The sequence below is a fragment of the Pseudorca crassidens genome, chromosome 4 (genome assembly GCF_039906515.1).
Source record: "Pseudorca crassidens isolate mPseCra1 chromosome 4, mPseCra1.hap1, whole genome shotgun sequence".
NCBI classification, from domain to species: Eukaryota; Metazoa; Chordata; class Mammalia; order Artiodactyla; family Delphinidae; genus Pseudorca; species Pseudorca crassidens.
The window spans coordinates 62,706,563-62,722,733 of NC_090299.1; the positions used below are offsets into that span (position 1 = coordinate 62,706,563).

At 44.8% G+C, this 16,171-nt stretch overlaps 1 long non-coding RNA gene across 1 annotated transcript in view; it reads left to right on the forward strand.

Annotated features, from left to right (window-relative positions):
• LOC137223151 (uncharacterized) overlaps positions 1 to 16,171 on the forward strand; it is a 96,557-nt gene that overhangs the window by 14,911 nt on the left and 65,475 nt on the right. Inside the window, exon 2 of the long non-coding RNA XR_010942735.1 lies at positions 15,992 to 16,108. This is a non-coding gene — a long non-coding RNA (uncharacterized lncRNA). The remainder of the gene's footprint in view (positions 1 to 15,991; positions 16,109 to 16,171) is intronic.

Below are 16,171 nucleotides of genomic sequence, written 5' to 3' on the forward strand. Positions count from 1 at the left end.
TTAAATTGTTCCCATGGACAGAGGGAGGAAACAATTAAAAAGAAATGGGAAATGAGGCTTCTTGGGTAGAATTACAAGGCTTAACACCAGGTTGCATTTCCTGACAAGACTCGGCTTGGAAGTCTCTTAGCACTTTGTTGTCCGTCAGAAGAGTGAGCTCTCACATCTGCCCGGCCCCTCCCTCCACGCATTCCTAGCCGCAGCCCGGGCAGCCATGCCGGTATGTTATGGGGGCTCATTGCTTTGGCTGAGCTGCTTAGAGGAAGAGAGACTGTGGTTTCTCAGTCACACTTGGACACACAGGGAAAGGCACCCTCGACAGCGTGTCAAACCTGGGACCACGTGGTTACCTGGAGATTTGTGTTCTTCGAATGACTGTATACCACATAATGTAGGTAGTCTCTTCCCACCTTTGCTCCCGGGCATTTGATAGCGATGCTGTTAAGGAAGTCCAGAGCGGGTGCAGGGGGTGAGGGGCAGGAACGTTCAGAGCGTACTCTGGGGTCCCAGGAAACAGCACTGGGAGCCCCGTAGCACCAGCAGTTGGAATGCATGCTTCTGATTTTGCCCCAGTGGCCCGACGGCCCCTGTGGATGAATCACCTAGTTCCTGCAAATCCCCCCTCCGATCTCCCCTCCCCCTGCAGGGACCTCCAGCTCACCTTGATGGCTGGACATTCCTCTGTGACTGCCGCTAGAACTTTTGCTTCCGAGGTGAGATTTTAAGAAAATGCGACATTTAAAAACAGGCACTCAGAAAACAGGTGAACTGAGGAAATGGATGATTATTTGTGCTCGCTATATATAGGAGAGAGTCAGCATCTAACAGAATTATTTTTATATGCTATTTTTTTTTCCAGAGCTCAGTATAGCCATCCAATCTAATTATGCTATAAGCATCTATTTTTGTAGCATCTCCCTTCTCCCTCTTTGGGGTCAGACGTGAGCTTTTCAGACTCTCTCTTCTACTTCTTTTCTGACTTTCCCCTGTGCCTGGCTCTGAGCTCGGCCCTCAGAAGGCCCAGCAAGTGGTCCTGATGGCTGGTTGTACTCGGGCCTGAGGTGGGGGGAGTCGGATGGTGTCTTGGAGCTGCAGCCCACACCTTTCCAGAAATGTGCTGCTTGAATAAGCAATCCTTACTCCTCTCAAGGTGGCTGGACAATTAAAGACAGGCAGGTGTATTCACTTCACCTGGCCTTCTCCTCCCTTGGCTGGAATAATCTGTGCAAAGTTGGAAGCAGCCTGAGTGTGTTCTGTATGTGTCTGTGTGTGTGAACGCATTTCTCTGTGACCTAAAGACAGGCAAAGCATGAAGCCTGAAAAATACACAGGCTGTAAGGACTGAACTTCACCTCTCGGATTAAGTCTGATGTATTTGGTTTTGATGGAGTCTTATGTCTATATCGAAGGGAGTTATTTAAATAGAGCTTCTATCGCTGAGGATTGCAAGGGTTCAGCTGTCAGCATGGACTGCTTCGTCAGGGGTTCTCACTCCCTGGACTTGGTGCCCACGGTGACTCTGCAGCTTTAGTCCCCATCACACGCCGCTTTGCACCTTCCTTAAAACTTCTGTCTCTGGAGCCGTTGCTCACACTGTTTATCTACACAGGAAGCTCTTGCCCTCTGTCCAGGTTGCCAGCCATTAGAGGGGTAGCAGAGTGTCCTTTCTTTACATCTCTAGGGCCTAGCATAATGCTGGGCATAGAGAAGAGACTCAGTAGATGCTTATTCCATGAATGCATGGATGCATGGCTGTCTCTCACACTTGTTCTGCCTGTCTTTCATTTAGGGAAACTTATTTAGTGCTTGCTATCTGCCAGGCTCTATTCTAGGTACTTGGGGTATATCAAAACAGACAATAATCTCTGCCTTTATGGAGAGAGATTACATCCTAGTGGGGGTGACAGATAAAAAAACAATAAATAGATAACTTGTATGGTATACCACAAGGGGATAAGTACCTTGGGAAAGCAGGAAGAGGCAGATTAGAAGTGTGAGCGTTGAACAGGTTGTGATAGTAAGTAGGGTGGTGAGGGCAGGCCTCAGCAGAAGTGAATGTGTCCCCTGTCTGAACTCCTGTAACACTTTATCCGAACCTTTCTTCTGGCATTACTGTCTATTCCTCGTACTCATATATACATATTAGTACACATATAAATATATACCTATACATGTGTTCTACCTGCGCCGGCTCTTATTAGGCTGTCAACATACAGAAGTTTCTTCCATGCCTGATTAGTATTAGTATCCTCCTCAGCATCTAACACACAATAATTGTTCAATAAAAAGTACCCAAATGAATGAGTGCTTAATAAGTGATTTGCTGAAGAGAATTCTACTGATTCATTTTTATACCTCCCTACAGGAATAATAACTGTCCTATTGGGTATTTTATACGCACACACAACTTGCTGTCATTATGTTAGGTGTCAAATGTCTCTGGGTACTTTACGAAGAGCATTCACCCTTAAATTTGGAGAAAGGGACGATCCGTGGCCTGTAGGAGAGAATATGAATAAGCAGGAAACCCTGAGGGGGTCAGGGGACAGTGGTGGTGGGCAGTGCTTTCTGCGCGTGAAGGATCTGCTCTTCTGAACTCCCCCTGAAGGAAGCTTTGGTAAATGTTTTTCCTTCAGGGGTCTGAGGAATGCTTTGGTGTCCGTAAAGCCTTTACGTGGTATTATAAAACGTGGTGCTACATGGACCCCCCCTTGAAAGCAATAGGATTAGGGAAGGTAATTCCCTGTTTAGGAGGGAAACCAGGACCAGGGAGTGGGGTGGGCTGCAGAAATGTGGAGTGAGTGCCCGGGCACTGCTGTAGCCTGATTTGAGGAGAAGCTCTCCCAAGCCCTTCTGACACTTCTCAAGGAGGGGACGATGGGTCTTGAATGTTGCCAAGAAACTAAGAAGGGATTTACACTCAGAGTTCCTCTGCGCTGTGATATATCCTGTTTGAAATTTCTAAAGGAGAACAGTAAAAATAATGCTGTTAATAAAATAGCTTCCATTTACTTACTGTGTGCCAGCCTCCAGGTTCAGTTTACATGGTCGCTGGCCCTCCGTCTCTCCGGATACAGCAGGCTAGCCGTACTGCACCGTTTGGTATAGGCGACTTGAGGATCCTTGGATTTCGTTACCCGAAGGGGGTCCTGGGAACAATCCTCTGTGGATACTGAGGGCTGACTGTATTCACTATCTCAATCTAGTTCTCATAGCCGCTCTGGGAGGTGTGAGGGTCCCTGTCCCATTTTTCATGGATGAGAAGACTGACACTTCCAGAGGCCAGTTCCCCCAAAGTTGTGCCGATGGTAAATGGCAAAATGAGGGTCTGACTCCAGGCCTGTCTGATTCCAAAACACGGCCTCATAACTGCTAAAGGAGAAGAAAATTATTTTCTTGTTAACAAATGCAGGGGATGCCCTTCAAAAGTGGTCATTGTGGAGACCGTAGAGCCACGGGGGTGTAGGAGGTGCTGCATTTGGGGAGCAATGTGTGCTGCAAGGACAAGTACGAAGTGACAAACCGGGGCCCGTGAGGTGGCTATAGCAAGGGAGGGCGCTCAGCATGTGAACAGGTCCTAGTAAGAGGCGGCAAAAACGAAAAAGCGTGGCTGAGCTGCCGAGATCATGGAGGGCTTGAGTTTTTGAAATTTTCACGTCTACTCTCCAAGCAAATAAACAGCTTTCTGACCAGTGACTGATGGTGTTTCTCATTCGATCAGATACTTTATTTAATCTACCATGGATTTCCATATACCAATCCTGGAAACAGGAGGCAGTCTGGAAATACTTGTTCCAAAAAATCCAACCCTACCGAATCTAACACACAATAATTGTTCAATAAAAAGTACCTCTCGCATTAGGATTTCAAGTTCATTTTGCTTCTCGCATTAGGATTTCAAGTTCATTTTGCTTAATAGTCATGGTTAATCCATTGGTGTACAAATGTCCGAGACAATGAGCTGCCCTTCTAACTTCCCCTCCTGCCACTCTCCCCACCCACGGTGTGAGGCTCCAGCCAACAGACTTATTTCAGTTCCTCAAACCCACTAGATCCTTTCCCACCTCAGGGCCTTGGCAGGTACTGTTCCTTCTCCCTGATGTGACCTTTCTTCCCTCCGCCTCCATTCTGACTCTTCACAGGTCTTCCTGCTTCTCATCTTTGGGCTCTCAGCTTGAACATCATCCCCTCAGAAAACTACCTGACGACTTCACCTGTCAGGAGTGAGGGGAACTGCTCATGTGAGCTCTCCTCTGGCCCATGAAGAAGGCTGAGGTTGACGTGAGCTGGGACCATTAAGGTGGTTCTCTCATTTAACGTGAAGTTCTCAACAGCCCGGGTGGGGACTGGAGGGATAGTCAAATATTGTGGGCTACAAAGAAGCAGTTTTCAAAATGTCCAAAGGTGAGATCAGTGCGAGGTTCTTTAAGGGAAGATGGCGTGACACGGTGTGAGCCTTCAAAAATGGAGCCTCTGCTATGTATGGAACTCAAAATGGTGCCAGTGAGGAAGGAAAGGATGTGGTATCTAAAAAGATGGATGTGGTTGCCCAAGGTACCTTATAGAATCCAGGTGTGCACAGAGGGAGGAGGGAGAAAGAAAAGACCAGGTGTGAATTTAGAAGCGTTGCTTGCATCTGTACCAACAGTGGCAGGTAGTTAAGGAAAGAAGGAAAATCAAGTTGTTATAAGTGTTGAAGACAAAAAGAGCTTCTCTGGGTGACTGTGGAGCAAGGACTAGAGGGGAGCATTTCTGCTGTTTGGAAAACAGAGGGTATCGCTGCTTCAATGAGCCCTCCCTGCCCCCTGACCGCCACTCTGTCCCACTCTATCTCATCACCCTTGTGGGTTTACTTCATAGCGTTGATCGCTATTTGGAATTATCTAGGTTATTCCTTATTCTCCTGTTCATCATCTATTTTCACCTCTTCTAGAATGTAAGCTCCATGAAAGTAGTGGCTTCATTTGCCTTATTGGCTACTAGGGCCTAGAACAGTGTCTGGCACATGTCAGGTGCCACATAAGTGTGAATGAAATGAACCAAAGGCTGAGACAAAGTTAGATACCTCCACCCCTATGTTCTAGGGGAGGTATCCAGACTCTATTCACCTCTGTCTACTCTGTCCAGATTTGGAGATGAGGCTCTCCAAATTGCATAAAGGACAACACACTTATAAAGAAAAGGGGAGAGCAACTCACCTTTCCTGAGAACCCATGTTATGTCCACATGTATGACATAGATAATGCCATTTAGCCCTCACACTATAGAGGCTGGTATTCTCATTCCCATTTTATAGACAAAGAACCAAGGCTCAGAGACGTTAAAGGAGTTGCCCTAAGCTACTCAGCCAGTAAGGTGTGGAAGCTAGATATGAATTAAGTCTCTCTGGTTCTAAAACCCTCTCCCTTTCCATTACACTGAGTCTCAGTGGGAACTGGAGTAAAAGAGAAGTGAGACAGAGAAAGACTAGTACCCTGTGATATCACTTATATATGGAATCTAAGAGAGCAAAACAAATGAACAAATGAAACAGAACAAAGCTCACAGATACAGGAAACAGATTGGTGGTTGCGTGAGGCGACAGGGGTTTGGGGGTGGCCGAAAGGGTAAGGGGGTCTATTGTATGGTAGTGGACGGTAACTAGGCTTATTGTGGTGGTCACTTTGTAGTGTGTACAAAGATCGGATTATTTATACACCTGAAACTAATATAATGTTATATACCAATTGTATCTCAAAAAAAAAAAAAAAAGAAGTTAAGAAAAAAGAGAAATGAGTCCTTTAACTGCTTTAAATAAGCTTAAATCTCTAAGCCCTGGACAAGGTAAGTATAAATTGCTGCCACGATAATGGTCCTTAACAAAACCATTCCAAAACTCTGTGGTGGACAACAGTAAGCTCTAATTTCTTGTTTTTGTGTTCGTGGTCTGGCTGGGGTTTGGCTGATCTAGGCTGAGCTCTGTTGGGTGTGGCTCCAAGCTGCGGGTTGGGTCAGGTCTGCTGCATGAGTCTTGCATTCTGCTGGTACCAGCAGGCCTCCAGGGCAGGTCCTTCCCTTGGTGATGGCAGAAGCACAGATGGGAAGAGAGGAAATAGATTATCCATTGTCCCTTCTGAACAATTCCATTGGCTGAAGCCAATCACATTCCAGCCAAGCCCAGTACAAATGGGATGGGAAGTACCTAACATGTCTAGTGGGGAGAACTGCAAAGGCAAATGGCAAAGGATATCAATCCCTGGAGGAGTGATGGAGGGGAGTAATGATGCCATCGACCATAGGGACGTGTGGAATGTGCATGGTGGTGGCATTGGGCCATGTGCTTAACATAGAGTATCTCGCTGAAGCCTCACAAAAATCTTATGTGGTAGGATTATTGTCGTCTCTATTTTTCAATGAGAGAATTTAGGCTCAAATCGAGTAGTCGCTCAAAGTCTCACAGAAGTAAATAGCCTGGCAGGGACATACACGCAGGTCTGTTTGGCAACTGAAGCCCCTATTCTTAGCCTTGATTCAACTCTAGTGAGAAAACTCTCAGCTGTGATGGAAGAGGAGATGCCAGTAATTTTTGAAAAACCGTGGGTAGTAAGGAAAGAACCAGAAGACTAGACACACACAAATAGATGCATTTTTCAAGAAGTGGGAGAAAGTGGGCTCCTAAAACTGTACATAAGCTTGAGTTTCGTTTTGTGTCAAGGATGGCTGGCCTGCAAAAACAAAAAGAAAAAGTTTAGGGAAGAAACCACCATTCTTGTGTCTGGGCTAATGTATCAGGCCGGGCGCTGTTAGGAGATGGGTGGAGTTCATCTGAAATTCCTCTTTCTGATCACTCAGTCTGGAGGGTAATATTTGGTCACCCCATCTGCCCTCAGTCTTGGTTTTATACTCTTGTGGGCTTGATGCTCTTAATGCCTGGCTACCTTAATTCTCCACTTGCCTGTACCCCGGGCCTTTGATTTGGGTCCCCCCCAGGGATGGCTTGAGGGCTGCTTGCGCGAATGTCCATATGTGTTTCTGCCGGTCACCCACGCCACCCTGCATATGGCTCCCAGACAAAGCCTGGTGCCTGACCCCTGCTCTCCTTATCAACCTTGCGTGCCACCAGGATTCTCCCCAGTCCCGTCACCCCGAGGAGGGATACCTTCCCTAGAACATTCTAGAACAAATTTAGACCAAGTGGCTCATGGGCATTTCTAAAGGTGATCCGAGGAGGGTGGCATGAGCTCCGTAAGGATGAACAGTGGTCTAGCAAATCTGATTTCCTTTGTTAAAAAAGCGGGACTGGCAGATCAAGGGAGGGTCATGAGGGTGGTGACTGGATTTCAAGGGGTTTGACAGATCCTTTCATGATCTCTTTCAGAAGATTGGGAAACCCAGGCTGATTTAGGACAAATAGATTAGTTCTTGGTAGTTAAAAAATGATGCTGTCATTAATCAGATGTGCTGATTAAATAGAGCTCAAGGGAGGCTGTTGCTATTAAACAATAGAACTCTGTCATCAGCCAGATCCTATCACCTCCACCCACAGCCCCTCATCTCTCTGAACAACTTGGATGAAGATGCAGGAGGCTGGTTTATAAAACTGGTGGGCCGTAAACCAAGTGGGAGTAGCTAATACAAAAAAATGAAAGGGTCCAAAATTTTAGAACAACAGTTAACATACGTAGCACCCTACAAAGCCCTTCTCTAGAGAAGGATCTTATTTAAGTCTTTAAACAACTCTGCGTGGTAGGTATGACCAATCATGCTCATTTTAGACAAAGCTCAGGGCTCTAAGTAAATTCCCCAAGGTCACTCAGCAACACACTGCAGAGCATTCAGTTTTAAATCCTGGTTTTTCCAATTCCAAACTCTATACTCTTTAAAATGGGGCAAAACAAATAAGAGAAAATGAATAGAAACATATTTTTAACAATATGCAAACGCAGGTTGGGAGAGAAACCTGTTGTACCAACTGCCACGGGACGTCTCTCAGCTTTACTCCCGGGGTCCTCACATCTGTGACGGCAGCCTGGCTCTTTTTTTTTTCCATTTATAATTTTTTTTTTTTGTCTTTCCACTTGAGTTTATTTATTTTTTTTAACTTTTTATTTTATACTGGAGTATAGCTGATTAACAATGATGCGATAGTTTCAGGTGCACAGCAAAGGGACTCAGACATACATATACATGTATCCATTCTCCCCCGATCTCCCCTCCCACCAGCCTGGCCCTTTGACAGAGCTGACATTCTACCCCCCAAGCCTGGCCTCCTCTGGGCCGTGGTAAGCTCATCCTGCTGGAGCAGAAGAACAGGAATGTGAACTTGACCCCTGACTCTCATAAAGCTCCCAGCTCCTGATGCGATTCCAGGGTACCCATGGCATGATGGAGAAGGCATGAGCTTAGAAGTCCCGCTCATTAGTTGTGTACCCTTTGGCAAAGTAAACTAAGCCTCTCCCAGGCTCAGTTTCTTTTTCCGTAAAAAGGGAGAGTGACAGTATGAATCTTAGGGGACAACGGTAAGGATCCCATGAGATGATGCCTGTAAAACACTTGACACAGCGCCTGGTTCATAGAAGATCCTAATAGATTGCAGCTCATCTTCAGCGTCGGGAGGTCTCGGGCTGCTTCATGATGACGACCATAGTCGTCTGAGTACTGTCACTACACTCCCACCCTTTCTGGATCCAAGTGCTGGCTTCAGTAATGCGGAAGACCTGGGTGGATTCTGTACCAGTATTTTGTTCCCTTTTATTGCTGACGAGTGTTCCAGTGTGTGGGTATACGACCTCTTGTTTATCACCAGTTGATGGACATTTGGATTGTTTCTACTTTTTGGCTGTTGTGAATAATGTTGCTATGAACATTGGCATAGAAGTCTTTGTGTGGACATATGCTTTCATTTCTCTTGGGTATATACTTAGGTGTGGAATTGATGGGCACAACTCTTTTTAATATCACTTTTAACAGTGTCATGATTGGCAGTCTACAGATATATGTGTGTGTGTGTGTGTGTGTGTGTGTGTGTGTGTGTGTGTCTCTAAGTACATATATTCTTTTTTTTACATTCTCTTCCATTTTAGGTTATTACAAGATACTGAGTATAGTTCCCTGTGCTATAGAGTAGGTCCTTGTTGATTAACTATTTTATATATAGTAGTGTGTGTATTTTATATATAGTAGTGTGTGTATTTCCCAAACTCCTCATTTATCCCTTGCACCCCCTTCATTATGTAAATTAACTTAGCTTCTCTCCCAGGAAGAAGGAATTCTTCTTGGACAGAGGAGAGAAATCAAGTTGACAACTTCAGAGTTTTCTTGGGTGGATGAAGGGGGAAATATGAGTATGAAGTCTTTTCACATATGTTATAAAGTGTAAAACAATTAAAATGTAATATATTACTGAGACCTTTGTAGTCGTCCACGTGGTTAATAATATAAGGTGATAGAATAGCTATGCCTTGTACCCCAAACAAATAATTTAGCTACTAAAATACTATCAAGTCTGTAATATTGTATTTTATCCATTTTAGACACATACCTCCCCACCCTATCTTTTAACATTTCTGAGATAAGAATGTGTCTTTTGACAATAATGTTTTTTAATCACCATTAGCCATTTCCCCGGATGTTCATGTCTCTGAAATCTATAACCAGGGAGGTCTGAGAGAAAATATGAACTATTGATTTCACCTCTATAGTGAGTGTCTGCAGTGAGGCTGCAAGTCTGTCATGACGATGGGAGTGGGGTTTCCAGGTGACCGTGTGGAAGGAGCCTGGGCAACTTGTCCACAGGAGGGGGAAGGAGGCTGGGGGATGTGGGTCAGGGCTGGGGCCAGGTGCTCCCAGGGTTTTGATAACTTACCTGACTTAGGAGACACAGGTGAAAGGGAGATTCAGGCTTCCACCTCCACCTCTCCGGGTGGCACACTCCCACTTTCCAGTTCCTTGCTGGGTCACAGGAGTCCTCACAAATCAGTTTCAACATGGGGCAGCCTATCTGGAAAATATCTACTGCGTGCAAAGTCAGGCCTCGCATTCCTGTGACATTCACTCCTAACTAGCAACACAGCTACCAAAGGGCCCCTCAGAGGGACTGCGATTAGAGGCTGAATGAAACATTTCCACTGATGCCAAAGGATGGCCTATCACCCTGCCTGCTGACCACCGGCGCCGGGGCTGTAAGATAATATTATGACAGAGAAGTTCAGAAGCACAGGAAATGAAAACAATGCAGCGGCCTGGGAGGAGCTCCAGCACAGAAAGGACTTCAGAGCGGCCGGGGTCTGTTTGTAAAAGCAGAGGTTGTTCAAGCAGAAGAATGATCGGGAAGCAGCCGCACAGCACAGGGAGATCAGCTAGGTGGTTTGTGACCACCTAGAGGGGTGGAACAGGGAGGGAGGCAGACGCAAGAGGGAAGAGATATGGGAACATATGTATATGTATAACTGATTCACATTGTTACAAAGCAGAAACTAACACATCATTGTAAAGCAGTTATACTCCAATAAAGATGTTAAAAAAAAAAAAAAAAAGAATGATCGGGGCAGAAACCCAGAGCTGCCACTCCCAGGAAGCAGCTTGTCAGGGGAGGGGGATGTTTTCGAGATTCTTCCCCTCCAACAGGGCCTGTGGTGGAGGGAGCAAAGCTGTGGATGCAGGGAGGCTGCCTTTGGTCTGGCTGATGCCCCAGCAGGGCCAGGTTTCCGGAATCTAAGTAAATAAAAGGTAGTTAGACAGTAGAGGGCTCACCTTTCAGAAAATGCATTTCTGTCTTCCTTGCTTCCTTTTAGCACATCCTGTGAGAGTTTGTACCTTTGGCCTGATGGTAGCCTGGTCAGCGAGTCTGAGTACCTTGAGAGGGTTTAGGGTTCAGACCTCTGGGTTAGTGGTCCATCTCTCTAGGCTGGTCTAACTCCTGGGGGCCTTTGAGTAAGCTGGCTCGGACTTTCCCAGTTTTAGAAGGAACTAAAGGTGGCCAACAAGGTCCCCAAACCTGCAGGTACCCCACAGGGACACCTGAGCCCATGGCTCTGAAATAGTTGACTTTGCTCCCAGAATACTGTGGAAAGGGTGGCCGTCGTTCCATCCTCCTCCAGCCTATACGTGGGTCCTGCATCCACCTGCAACCTGGGTAGCAGACAGCAGCATTACCGGTGAGACAGTGCCAGCACCCAGGGGCACTGGGCTCAGCTGGAATCATTTGTCTCTTTTTACCTTTTGGTCGGAGATTGGTACGTACCAGGCATGTGGTTGGCCTTTTATAAACTTTATCTCATGTAATCCTTACAGGAACCCAATGAGGGATTATATCAGTCAGGGTTCTCCAGAGAAAAAAGACAATAGAATGTGTGTGTGTTATAGAAAGATACAGATACAGATATAGATATATAACACACATAGTTTATCTGTACCTGCTATATACAGTATATCTATCACCTATCTATCTATCTATCTATCTATCTACCTATCTACCTATCTATCATCTACCTATCGAGAGAGGGAGAGAGAGAGAGAGAGAGAGATTTTAAGGATTGGCTCATGGCTTCATGGGAGGTTGACACGTCCAGAATCTGCAGGTGGGACTAGCAGGCTGGGGACTTGGGAAGAGTAGAGGTCACTGTTGAAGTCCGAAGGCCTACTAGCAGAAGTAACTCTTGCTCAAAGGAGGTCAGTCTTTTTGTTCTGTTCAGGCCTTTCCCTGACTGGACAGGCCCATCCACATGTGGAGGGCAATCTTCTTTACTCCAACTCCACCCATTTAAACGTTAATCTCATCCCAAAACACCCACACAGAAATATCCAGAATGGTGTTTGACCACGTATCTGGGCACCGTGGCCCCGGCAAGACACATAAAAGACACGTAAAATTAACACATAATTATAACATTAAGATTTAATTTTACATCCATTCCACAGGTGAGGCAGTTGAGGCTTAGATACTTGAAACAACTTGACTGAGATCACAAGCCAGTAGATGGCAGCTGGAGGAATTTTTTTTTTTTTTCCCTCATTGTTTCCAATGCAGGTATTTCTGTATTTAGAGCTTGGGCTCTTAGCCATTTGGTTCTGTTATCTCCTTACAGGCTGTGGCTCTGGAGGAATCCGATGTGTAGGAAAGTCAGTCAGTGTTGTCAAATGAGCTGGTGTAAGGATAAACAGAGCATCAGTGGCTAAGAGATGCTGGCCAGGGGAGGGCCTTTGGGGGCCTCAGGAACCAGGTGTGAGAGGGCCCTGAGGGAAGTGGGGATAGTCAGACTTACCGGACATTGGCTGGTTGGTTCCCTGGTGGTGAGATGTATGACTTAGAGCAGAGTGGGCAGGATAAGTGATGGGTGAGAGAATGGAGTAGGGAAAGACCGAGAATTCCAGCATCTCCAAGGGTAGATAGAATGGTGAGGATGCTCACACTCCAGAAATCCTTTCACTTCAGATAAGGGAACAAGAAAGTACACTCCACTTCTAAAAAGAGGTCGTGTGTGGGAGGAAGACTGTTCTAGATGCAGAACTTTCAACAGCCAGCCCGTCTTTTCTTACTCTAAGCCAAGACATCAGAATTAGGAGAATCCTGTCTCTGTGAGGAAATTAGAGCTCCGATATATTTCTCCCCTCAGGAAGAGGTGGTCACTCCCCAGACCTGTAGCAAAGCCTCAGAGGCTGAGGTACCCCAATACAAACCGTCAAGAACTTTCAGGAAACCTGGAGGGAGGATTGTGGAAGGTTCTCTGAAAATTCCAGAGCAGCAGAACAACCAGGCATATTCTTAGGATCATACAAATTAGACTCTAGGAGTTTACTCAAAAAAGACCCATGATGGTTTACAACATTTTGAGCAAACAATAAAAAATCAACGTATTCTTCCAAAGAAGACATACAGATGGTCAACAGGCAACTTGAAAAGTTGCTCAACATCACTAATCAGCAGGGAAATGCAAATCAAAACCACAATGAGGTATCACCTTACACCTGTCAGAATGGCTATCATCAGAAAGACCACAAATAACAAGTGTTGGTGAGGGTGTGGAGAAAAGGGAATCCTCATGCGTTGTTGTTACAATTGTAAATTGGTGCAGCCACTATGGAGAACAGTATGGAGGGTCCTCAAAAAATTAAAAATAGAACTACCATATGATCCAGCAATTCCACTCCTAGGTATTTACCTGAAGACAATGAAAACAGTAATTTGAGAAGATATATGCACCCCTATGATCACTGCAGCATTATTTATGATAGCCAAGGTATGGAAGCAACCCAAGTGCCGATCAGTAGATGAATGGGTAAAGAAGATGTGAGATATATATATATATATATATATATATATATATATATATATATATATATATATATATATATAAAAGAATGAAATCTTCCCATCTGTGACAACACGGCAAAGTGAAAAATAAGTCAGACAGAGAAAGGCACATACTGTACTATTTCACTTATACGTGGAATCTAAAAAACAAAGCAAATGAACAAGCATAGCAAAACAGAACAGATTTACAGATACAGAGAAAAAACAGGTGGTTGCCAGAGGGGAGAGAGGTTGGGGGAAGAAAGAAATAGGTGAGGGAGATTAAGAGGTACAAACTTCCAGTTGCAAAATAAATGAGTCACAGGTATGAAATGTACAGTGTGGGGAGTATAGTCAAGAACTATGTACTATCTTTGTGTGGTGCCATATTGTACCTAGACTTATCGTGATCAGTTTGCAACGTGTAGAAATATCAAATCACTATGTTGTGTACCAGGAACTAACATGGTGTTGTAGGTCAGTTATACTTCAAAAACAAATAAACAACCTCATAGAAAAAGAGGTCAGATTTGTGGTTACCAGAGGCAGGGGCTGGGGGGGACGGGGAACTGGATGAAGGCAGTCAAGAGGTACAGACTTTGGTTATAAGATAAATAAGTACTAGGGCTGTACTGTGCAACATGCTAGATATAACTAACATTGCTGTGCATTATATATGAAAGTTGTTGAGACAGTAGATCCTAAGAGTTCCCAGCACAAGCGAAAATATTTTTTCTCGGGGCTTCCCTGGTGGCGCAGTGGTTGGGAGTCCGCCTGCCAATGCAGGGGACGTGGGTTCGTGCCCCGGTCTGGGAGGATCCCACATGCCGCGAAGCGGCTGGGCCCCTGGGCCATGGCGGCTGGGCCTGCGCGTCTGGAGCCTAGGCCCGCGTGCCACAAAAAAAAAAAAAAAAAAAAAAATTTTTTCTCTTTCTGTAATTTTGTATCTGTATGAGATGATGGATATTCACTAAACTTACTGTGATAATCATTTCGTGATGTATACAAGTCAAATCATTATTTTCTACACAAACTTATGCAGTGCTGTATGTCAATTATATGTCAAAAACACTGGAAGGAAAAAAATCAAGAGAGTTCAAATAAAAATCCACATATTAGGGCTCTCTTAAGAAATCAGAAGACTGATAGCACAGAGCTCGAATTGCTATGGTAATTGAGTTGACTTGCTGTAGTGGAGTAGGAGGTCCTCACGGCAGGGGATCTGTGCCTGCAGATCTCCGCATCCCCACCGCTCCCTACTGCCTTCTGGAAACTTTCCTCCCACCCAGTCAGTTTCCATCATTTACATTTGCTGCTGGGCTCTAGAATCCCTGCTGTAAACCAACATTTCCTTTATCTTTGAGGAAACTGAGGCCCCCAGAGGGAACATGTCCTGCCCAAGATGAGATAAATTGGTAACTGTCAGAGCTAGGACTTTAACCCAGGACCTTTCATACCCAACCCAACTTTTTCTCTCCACGCCTGGAAGAGAGATCGCAGCGAAAGCTTGGTCTGCTGACTCTGGTCCAACGTGCTTTCCGTCATTATCCTTGGGATGCTACCAGGACTGTGGGAAATAGAACCAGAAAGGGAATGTGAGGGTGATGGCCGTGGTGAGAAGGGTAAGATTTTTTTTTTAAACAGCGAGAGACTATGACTTAGGACTCAGGGAGAAGAGAAGAAAAAATTTCCCCGAACACAAAAATCAAGGAAGCAAAATGTGGAAGAGAAAGAGGAAGGAAATTCAAGCTGCCCCAGAATTTAAGCTGTCAGAAGTACCAAAATCCCCCAGAGTTGAGAACCTAATTATCACAGAAAGCCTTGCTTAGTTCAGAGTCTGAAGACTGTGAAAATTGAGAAACTTTAGAAATTGCAAACATTTTTTAGATGAAAGATAAAAACTAACTTGGAAGGAGTAAGGGGAGGTACTATTTTGAAGTAGACACTGACAAGGAATAAATACTGTTACAAAAATAAGACTGATAAAGGCATACTGTTTAAAACTTAAAAAGCAATTTTATTTGCATTATCTTATTTACCATGAAAGGCTCATAATTGTTTTATGGCCAAAGGGGTCTCTTCTCCCAACTCTTTGCTCCTCTGATGGAATCCTGTGATTTTGGATAGAAATGCTTAAACCTCAGGGGGATGCTGGGAATATCTCAGACCAGATATCCACAAAAACAGATATGTTGCCTGAAAAGCTGTTTTCCTTTGCACAAGTGTGTTTCTTTCTTGTTGTTTGTTTCTAGCAACTGTTTGCGTGTGTGTGGCCAGGAGAGGAATCTCTACATAGACTAGTTAGTCCAATGGGTCTTTACTGAGCTCTAAACTGCATGCAGGCAGGCTGTGGCTGCTGGGAGAACAGTGGAAAATAAGAGCTCTGTCGTTCCTTCACTCACAGAACTGACTTGGTCCTACTGTGTGTGGTGATTCATTAAGGCTGGATATGGTATAAGATTTCCAATAGCCTTTCGCATTCCCCAGTACTACTCCTTAGTTCACCTGTAATATTGGCTGGGCATCTGGGCCTTCTATGCATGTCTCTCCAAAAATGGCATGTTTTGTGCAATGTCTTACAGTTAGCAGGACTTGAATTTACATAGCATGCAGAAGATCTTTCAAAACTCCCCCCTCTCTTGTCACCTGTTTTTACAGAAAGTCAACTTTGCAGGAGATAATTTCTCTTCTGTGTTTTTTCTGTTCTCTTGTGCTGGCCAGGATCTCCTGGCTGATGCCGAATGGAGGTGGTAATAGTGAAGATTGTCGTCATGGCCCTGATCTTGAAGGAAATGGCTCCTGGCCATTGAGTTTTATGCATTCAACATTATGTTTGTGGTAAGCTTTAAGAATACTGCTTTTTTCTTTTCCTGGTTTACTTAAATTTTCTTATCATGATAG